The sequence below is a fragment of the Octodon degus genome, unplaced genomic scaffold, assembly GCF_000260255.1.
Source record: "Octodon degus isolate 3935 unplaced genomic scaffold, OctDeg1.0 scaffold00098, whole genome shotgun sequence".
NCBI classification, from domain to species: domain Eukaryota; kingdom Metazoa; phylum Chordata; class Mammalia; order Rodentia; family Octodontidae; genus Octodon; species Octodon degus.
The window spans coordinates 7,291,711-7,300,862 of NW_004524674.1; positions in this window are offsets into that span (position 1 = coordinate 7,291,711).

A 9,152-nucleotide genomic window follows, 5' to 3' on the forward strand; every position below is an offset into this window, starting at 1 on the left:
TGTATCCATACATGTTCTCGAACTGCTCTCTGTGTCTGTCTGTCTCTGTCTCTCTGTCTCTCTCTGTGTGTCTCTGTCTGTCTTTCTTTCTGTCTCGCTCTCTTTCTTCTTCTTCTTCTTCTTCTTCTTCTTCTTCTTCTTCTTCTTCTTCTTCTTCTTCTTCTTCTTCTTCTTCTTCTTCTTCTTCATTAATCCAGGTGCTTGTGGATGAAGAGAGAGCTATGAGGATGTCCTATAGTGGCTTTTGTTCCCAGATTGTCTGCAAAATCTTAAGATGGACCCGCCTTCATTCTCATCCAGTTCTCTCTCCTCTTGGCCTCATCTGGCTAACTCTTTAGAATTTCCTTGCTTTTCCAACTGCAGAAAGTTTATATTCCATTCACTTTGCTTGAAATAGTCTTTCACTTCTTTATGCTTTATGAGGCTAAACTTTCTCCTCTTTTTTATCTCAGTTAAGTGACTGTCTCAGTATGGTCAGTATGACTTTACATCACTATCTCTTTGTTGTATTTCTGAGATAAGACCTTGCTGTGCAGTTCAGACTGGGCTTGAGCTCACTTTGTAGCCCAGACTAGTCTCAAACTCAAAATAATCCTCCTGCCTCAGCCTCCATGTAGACATGCACCACCGTGCCTGACTTCCATCACTATCTTATCTAAATAATGGTTTCATTGTTCTGTATATTAGCCCCTTGTTGCTGGTATTTATCACATGTCTTGTGTGTGTATTTTTAATGTCTATTTTCACATTTGAGTATGTGTGCATTTCCCCCGCTGTACTGTATGAATGTTTTCTTCATCACCAGCGATTATCATTGATGAACTGCGTGCACTGGAGGCATACCTTGTGAAACAGAAGCTTGGAATCTTTAAAGAATGACAGTTTCTGTCCTTAGATGGTAAATGAGACTTTGCCAAACAAAGATTCCCCAGGTCCCCAGAGCCTTCGTGTTTTATGAGGTGTCCCTGCAATTCACCACCAAATAGCTTCTGCTAAGGGATGGATGCACAACCTTCCAGCTCCTCTCTGGTTTTTTTCTATTCTAGTCCCTCATCTGGAGTCTTGCCACAATCTACTCCAGGCCTCTTCTGCTTCAGTTCCAGTCCTGCACTCCATTTCCTGAGGACAATTTTCCTAGCTCATCTTGGTAGCTACCATGATCTATCAGCCAATTGTAAACCCGAGCTTCTGATCTGGCCTGTTTTCCTCTCAGCCTGCATCACCCATCCCTAATCTTCCTCTGACGACCATATTTGACTGTGAGCTTGATGAATCAAACCCAATCACCCCACCCTCTTACGCTCAGTTGTGCAACTCAGCAATTTACTGACCATTTTCTATGTCCACAATCATGGACTTTGCTTGCTGAATTTTCCCTGTGCCAAACAAAGGATGGAGGGAAGAGTTCGGGAGCAGAGGGAAGAAGATGGGAAAAAAGCAAGGGAAAAAAGGATGAAAGTGGAGCTTTTGCATATGGAAGGGGACCAAGAATTGGAAAGAGGAAGCAGGAAGTGGAGGCATAGGGAATGAAAATAATGGAGGAAATAGAATTAAGATATGTGTACGTGCACCAATTCCATGACAATTGTAATCATTATAGACTGCAAACATACTAATTAAAAATTTCTCCTGCTCTTGTGTAAAAATGCAAAAGTGAAAAGTATTTCTCACTTGCATTTGCACAAGGAGAAAGGGTGGGCCCTGCATAACTTTACAGGGAGCCATTCGTAAGGCAGTCTCTGCGGAATAGAGATGTACCTGGAAATGTTTTTTATTTTCTTCTACATTTTCTGTCTTCTGTGCCAAATGCAAGGCACTATACATGGTAGGTATTAAATTAATGCTGTTTCCAGTCCATTTTATTCAACAGCAAGGACTAAGAAGTATCAGAGAATGTCAAATCCACACCCTAAATCTTCTCTATTGCTTTCCATGAGACACTTGCCATTGTCTCTCATCTTAGATAATTTGCTCCACTCTGTAAAGAATGTATTCATGTTAAAGGTTGTTAGTTTATCTCTTACTTCCTTGTATAATCCTCCTATTGTAAGGATACGGAGCTCAACAAAGAAGCTCAAAGCTAAAGAGCAGTTATTTCCTGATGCCAATGCCCAGAGATTGGTCACGGTGGTTACTCAATTAGAAAATTGGAACGTAAATTTCCTATGAGCAATTAGATAATGTATTTACAGTGGTAAGTATTAGCAGAGATCTCTCAACCAGTCATTCAGTGAGGAAGCTACAAAACAACCTCAGTGTCCCTTTGTTTGGCTAGGACCAGACATTTAGTGGGAACTCTCCAAAATCATTCTGGATAAATAAAGTTAGTGTCAACCTTCACAATGATGGGAATGTCCTTCAGTGACTGTCCTGAATCTAATGTGATTCAGCAGAACAGATTTCAGAACACAAATCACATACACAGGCCCATAGTTATTATTAAGGTTTTCAGAATTCATTAATGATGGTTGACACTTACATACATTTTTACACACTTAAATGCCTATCTTTGGAAGGACCAGCCAGATAGCTCAGTGGAGCCAGCATGAGACACAGAGACCAGGGTTCAATCCCTGGCATGCCATGTTGGCTTCATACCCGGGGCGTGCTGAGAAGGCGATTGAGACTGAGCATGGTGGTGAGTGCCTGTAAGTTCAGCACTTGGGAGGCTGAAAAGAGGAGAACCACTATGAGTCTGATCTACATAGTGAGACCCTGTACACCCTGTACACCATGTCTTAAATTTAAAAAAAAAGCAAAGATAGCCTATCTTTTCATGATTGGAATGCTGTGAATCTTACCACTAACATTTCAGGAGACTTACAATAAAAGAGGATACATTTCTTTGAGCCCTCATTATAACTATTATCTGAAACAATGTCATAATTTATGTAGTTTATGATCAATAGTTGTGTACTAAACACATTGAAATAATGAATATAGCAAATTTTTGTTTATTTTTTTCTTTTTTATCCCCTTTAGTGTTGTCGTGGTAGTAAAGATCTTGGCACATGATAGAAATCCAATAGTTTCATGTGTTAATAAATGAAATAATAACGAAAAGTATGTTTGTCAGTATTGGCTAAGGAATATTAGCCCTGTTAGAGCTCAGAGCAGCCCTACAGACATTGTGTCTCTTCTGGATGTATTCAAAAGAGGGGAAACTTGGGTATATCTGGACCTGGTAAGTAGCCATTCTTACAATTGAGTATTAAATGAAACTAAGATCTAAGCTTTCTGCAGGTCAAATCAGAAGGGACTGTACAACAGATAATGCAGACCTCACCAATTGCTGAAAAGCAGCATGAAAAATGTAAGTGTACAAATTCACAAGGACAAGTTGAGGGACAAAGTTTTTACTAGAAAAAATTCCAGATCTTTTCTAGCAATAACATTTTAAACTATATTATTCCATGATTTTAAATTTAGCACACCTCCATATCTACAATGTGTCTTCATTGAAGCAGGCTTGTGATTCAAGATATTTCCCTTTAACTGCCAGAGTCAGTTTTCCTAGACAGAATTATGCCACTTCCTTCAGCAACTCTCAGGAATTCTCTCACTTGATCTGCGCTCCAGCTATGCTCCCAGACTGATCTCCAGCCATCTTATTCCCTCACCCCAAATTCCTACCTTCCTGTCCCCCAATTTTTCACCAACATTTACTAACTATCAGCCACATGTCAGGTCTGCTTTAGACACTGTATCAGCAGTTGGTGATAAAAGGATAAAATATTCCTCCTATTTCTAAAACATGCTTGGAAAACTAAATTTTACACCTCATGCCTACTGATAGTACCTTCCAGATGTGAGTGTATTGGGGAGGACAGAGCCAGTGGCTCTCTACTGCCAAGGCCATCTACACTGCCCAGAATACACTCCTACCATGCCAAAGTCATTCGCCTCCCACTTGTTGAGCTAACAAATCAAAGCTAATGTCCTAATCCAGTGTTTCCTCTATCATCACAAAGCACTAGCCTGAGAGCACAGTTTAAAATAAAGAAGTCTATTGGTGCAATGCATCTAGAAGTGGAGCATTTACTGTTTTCTAAAAAATAGTCACAAATTGTATTAACTCAGTAAAGGCTCTGAGAAGTCCTATAAGGATCAAGTCTGTCTAGCCTCACTCATGTCAATTTTTCCAAGTTTATTTGATCACAGTAATGTACATTTATTATTATAACATCTCATGGAACCGGTTGTCTTTGGAAAATGTTAATAAAAGTCCTTCTTTTTCAGAGGGGAGGGCATGGCAAATGAATTTGAAGATAGATGGAATTAGACCAGATCCAAGCCATTCAAGGGAATTCTCCCAGGCTTCCACCCTCCACCCACTCCAAGATTCCTGTGTGCCAGCCACTTGCCCTGCACCTGAGCCACAAGCCTGGCTTCCTTCGTATGTCTCTGCTGTTGACTCCTGAATCGCCAAGTTCCCTCTCCTCTCGTTACTTCTGGCTCCCTCTTGCCACCTCCTTTGTAATGGTCTTCACAATTAAAACCCCTGATTCTAAGGAGCTGATCTGAAACCTCCAATTCATGCAGAACCCTTCATTTCTCTTACAGTGCTCTTACTCCCGCTGGGGACTCACAAGAGAAAGTAAGCCCACCTTTCACAGGTGACTTTTGGGCATTGGTTCCTCTATGTAGTGTCACTATTTCAATGGCATGCATCAGTGTACCTCTCAGTATAGTTACTTATACATAGAAGCTTGTTAATAACTGTGAGAGTGAGAACATAATAACTATCTTGTAGGCACTAGATTTACCAGGCTCTGGGTATCCCTCATAATTTCCAGAAAAATTCCCTTCTAATACTACTGAAATAGGCAGCTGTGCACGTGGCCACAAATCCATTTGCAAACCACCTTGTAGGATCTTCTAAATTGTTTTCTGTTATCTAGCAAAATTTATTTCTATTTATTTATTTGTTTGTTTGTTCATTTATTTTACAGTACTGGGGATTGAGCCCAGGGCCTGGTATATGCCAGGCAAGGGCACTGTCACTTAGCCACCATCCCAGACCTTTTAAATCTTATTTTGAAACAAAGTCTTGCTAAACTGTCCAGGTTAGCTTCAAACTCAGTGTCTTCCTCCCTTAGTCTCTTGAGTAGCTGAGATATGAGCAGGCACCATCATGTTCAGCTGTTTTGATTTAAGGCTCTGTGGATGACATCCATCTTCCATGCATCTCGGCATGCAGGGTTCCCAAAATAAAAAGCCATTTTCTATTAGTGAATCATGAGTTTAGATTCCTAATTATTCTCTGAATATAAAATTTATAGGAAGAAACTACTCTGAAGAAGCTACGTTTATTTGAAGCTTTTTTTTTTTGTTTTCTTTTGTTTCTTCTTTTTAATTTATTTGGTTGTTACATTGTTGCACTACACAGCTCGGACTCCTGCTTTCAGCCTCCCCAGTGCTAGGATTATAGGAGTGCCCCATTATGCCTGGACTCTGGCCGGCTCAGCCTGCCCTGGGAGTGGGGCTGGCATGGCATGTAGTGCCCCAGATGGCATGTAGTGCCCCAGATTGAACTGGGGTCCCTGTGCTTGCCTAAACTTACATAAGCAAGTGCTTTAAACTGCTGAGCTATTTCACTGGCCCTGTTTATTTCAAGTTTTATATCTTCTTAGATTAAAAATGCTTTCTTAACTTGGAACTTCCTGTTATATGCTAAGCCCTGCTCTTTAAAAAATTTGGGGGGGATATTTAAAATAAAATTTCTAAAGTTCTAAATATTCAAACTGATTCTAACAAAAGACATCTGGGAGAAAGTTTACTATAAAATTAAATTTGAAAACACTTTAGAAAGAACAAAAAAAGCTCTTGTCCTATAAATGGCATGACTAGTTCTTTGGGAATCTTAGCTATGGCCCCAGAATGATTTTAGAACAAGAGGGCATATTTTTTCCAGTTTTAAATTTAAAAAGTATATTAGTTATAAAACTTTAATTTTCCACCAGCATGGTAAAGTTTACAAACTTTTCCCACTTGATCCTCCCAGTTGGCTTGAGTGGCAGATGCAGAAATAAAAATAGCTACCACACACAAGAGCAATCCATGTTGGACTTACTGATATTTAAGCAGTGCCACAAGATTATTATCATTGTTGTTTGCATTTTTCAGATAGGCAGTGGGAGGCACTGCCAGCTCAGGTCTAGAGCTGAAATGCAAATCCAAGCCGTTTGGCCCCACAGTTTGTGTTCTTAACCATTGCATTAATCTGTCTCCCTTGACCACAGAAAAGCTTGTTCTTGGCTTCTGTCAAGAAGCACTGTCTTAAAGAGGTGAGGCTTGACCACTCACACAGTCGAGCACACCCTTGAAGATCAAAGCTCAGCACTAAGCGATCCATGGGGATGACTAGATCTCTAATAATTAAGAGACTTTTGGGTCCTCTTATCCCAGCTGAAAAGATCTTCCACTATAGGCACAGTGCAAAAAATTATGAGCCTTCTTTCTCGAAGACTCACTTATAAAGTATAAATATCCATAGATATTCTGTCAACCCCTGAACAGGAAATCAAAGCCTGGTAAAAATCAGATGAGTTACTCAAAAGCCCTGTGCCCTTACGTGCGAGAGTTAGAATGAAGATTAAGTGTGTGGACAACCAAACTTGGTGTTTCCTCACAATTTCTTTTCTATAGTATCTTTTCTCAGCTTTAACCTAATGTTTTATTAGTATAAATCCCTACTTTGGCTACGGGTGGCCTCCAGCTTCTGGGATTCCAGCCCAACTCTCAGCTTTCTCATCATTAAAATGAGCAGAGCCAAATCAACTCTGCTGCGATGCAGAAAAATATGGTACAGTGTTTCTGTGAAAAATATACATAGACGAGCACTTCCTATTTCCAGCATCAGAGCACTATGCCATACTTCAAGGAAGCAGATTTTCCACATTGCTGAGCTCTTTACACTAAACTTTGTAGCCTACATTTCCTAAACAATTCATGTATGAATTTTTCTGAACCATAACTCCTCTATATCTCTAGGGAAACAGATACTAAAATATACATCACCTACTTATCTTAATTTTATTTAATTTTTTTCACCTAATTATCTTGAAGACAGTTGTAGTCTACATATAGCAAGAGAGTATCTCACAAAGCCAAGCTGAGGCAAGTTCCTAAGAGATTAATTTGAAACACGATATGCTGAAAAAAGGAAATAAGTTACTAACTAGAAAAATTCATGACGTGGAAGTCCCACCTATGTGAAGATGAAATGTGGAATTTTGGTGGGTTGAGGTAAAGGCAAAGAAATTCTCTCAATTACACAAGTGCACAGGAAGTGCATTGAGAAATATCTAGTCATGTTCCACGAATAAATAGGAAAGGAAAGATGCTCTCAGTTGTGGTCATGTCCACTGTGAAGTCAGGAGCCAGGTCTCAGAAAGCCAGCTGTGACAGGTGAAGACCACAGGAAGGCCCTTGCCCAGAGGTGGGTACTGAGGACAGAACAGATTTGCTTTGTGAAGCAGAGCCCCATGAAGTTAGAGAAAGACAAGCTCCAGAAGGGATAACATTTCAGCGACGACTGGAGTAGGAAAGCCAGCCATACAGGATCAGCTTCATGGAAATGTGGGTGAAGATTAAAGCACAGGCAGCGTCCTTGAGAGTGGAAAAAGAGGTCGTGGGTGTGACTCTCAGGGAACTCTGAATCTATGGACCGTGGTATCAGTCACTTCATTCTGAGACTGTCTCAGAGAGAAATAGAGGGATGAGTGTGTGTGTGTGTGTGTGTGTGTGTGTGTGTGTGTGTGTAAATAGGACATGACTAAAACTAGCTGGGAAGGAAGGGCTGGCAATGTCCAGGAACGCGTGTGCACAGCAATTCCCTACATTCAGCACATGAGCCTTTTGTGAGAATTTGAGCAGGCTTTGGAGAGGGTGACCTACACATGACGACAGCGTGGGCAAAACGAAGGCTACGACCTGCCCACTACTGCACCTTCAATGAATGTGAAGCATCAGCCTTGTGTATGTGGGACAGAAAAGACCTCGTAATCACCTCTAAAAGGAGACTTCAGCAGCCCAGACCGTGAACACACACACACACACACACACACACACACACACACACACACACGGGAAAAAGCAAAGAAGAAGGCATGCAATTCATTTTGGAATACAAAGCGGTTCACGGGAAAGATCCGGCTGCATCGGAGCACCATCACGCGTTTTCTTGGCTTGCAGCAACCTTTCCACGCACCATATAGACTTGTGTAGCATTAATCGCTCACCCAGAGGGGCTTCTGCATCTCTGTTATTCCCACCTCAACCCTGACATGAAACAAAACTGTACTTAATTTTATGGCACATAGAAAAATAAACTCCATGGAAATATTCCTCATTTCCTTGAGGGCAATGACTGGACCGCCTGAAGGAATGGAAAATGATTTGCAACCATCAGATGGAGAAGAAAAACAGCCATTTCTAATTAGGCTGTTTGCTCTCTGTGCTCAGAAAGGGGAATGGACTGCTGTGGGACTTTTTGTGAAACAGAATTAAAATTAGAGTACACAGCACAGGACAGGAAAGGGATGGGATGCAAAGTAATGAGCAACACAGAGATGTAAATAAAGTGCTCAGCATAGTGCCTGGCAGTGTTTACTGGGGTTTTGATGATTTTATTGGTACAAGATTCCAAATACAAATTTGCTGATTTGGGGATTCTGAGGTAGTCAGACATAAAATTCCACTGAATTACAGGGCACAACAAAATGCTCCCTTGGGACTGATGACTGCAATGATCACTTTTTTTTTTTCTACTTCAGGGTCATTGTAACAAACTGTGTGTGTGTGTGCGCGCATGCGCGCACATGTGCGTATTTCTATTTAAATTTGAGGGAAAATTAATTTTGTAAAAATTGAATAGGAATCATAAGATTTTCTGTATATATTTTATCAGAATTTTTCAGATATTAACCTCTTTCATAAGTTTGATGCATTATTAAAATTAAGAAATGAGCATGTATGCAATTTTATTAACTTACTTGTAGGCTTCACTTGAAATTTGATAATTATCCCACTGATATCTTTTTTTGTACCCAAGACTGATGGGACTGCTGTTGGCTTTCAAGTACCTTATGTCCTCAGTCTCCTGATTCTTTTATTTAAATTTGTTTTCAATTTTTCCCTTATGACATACT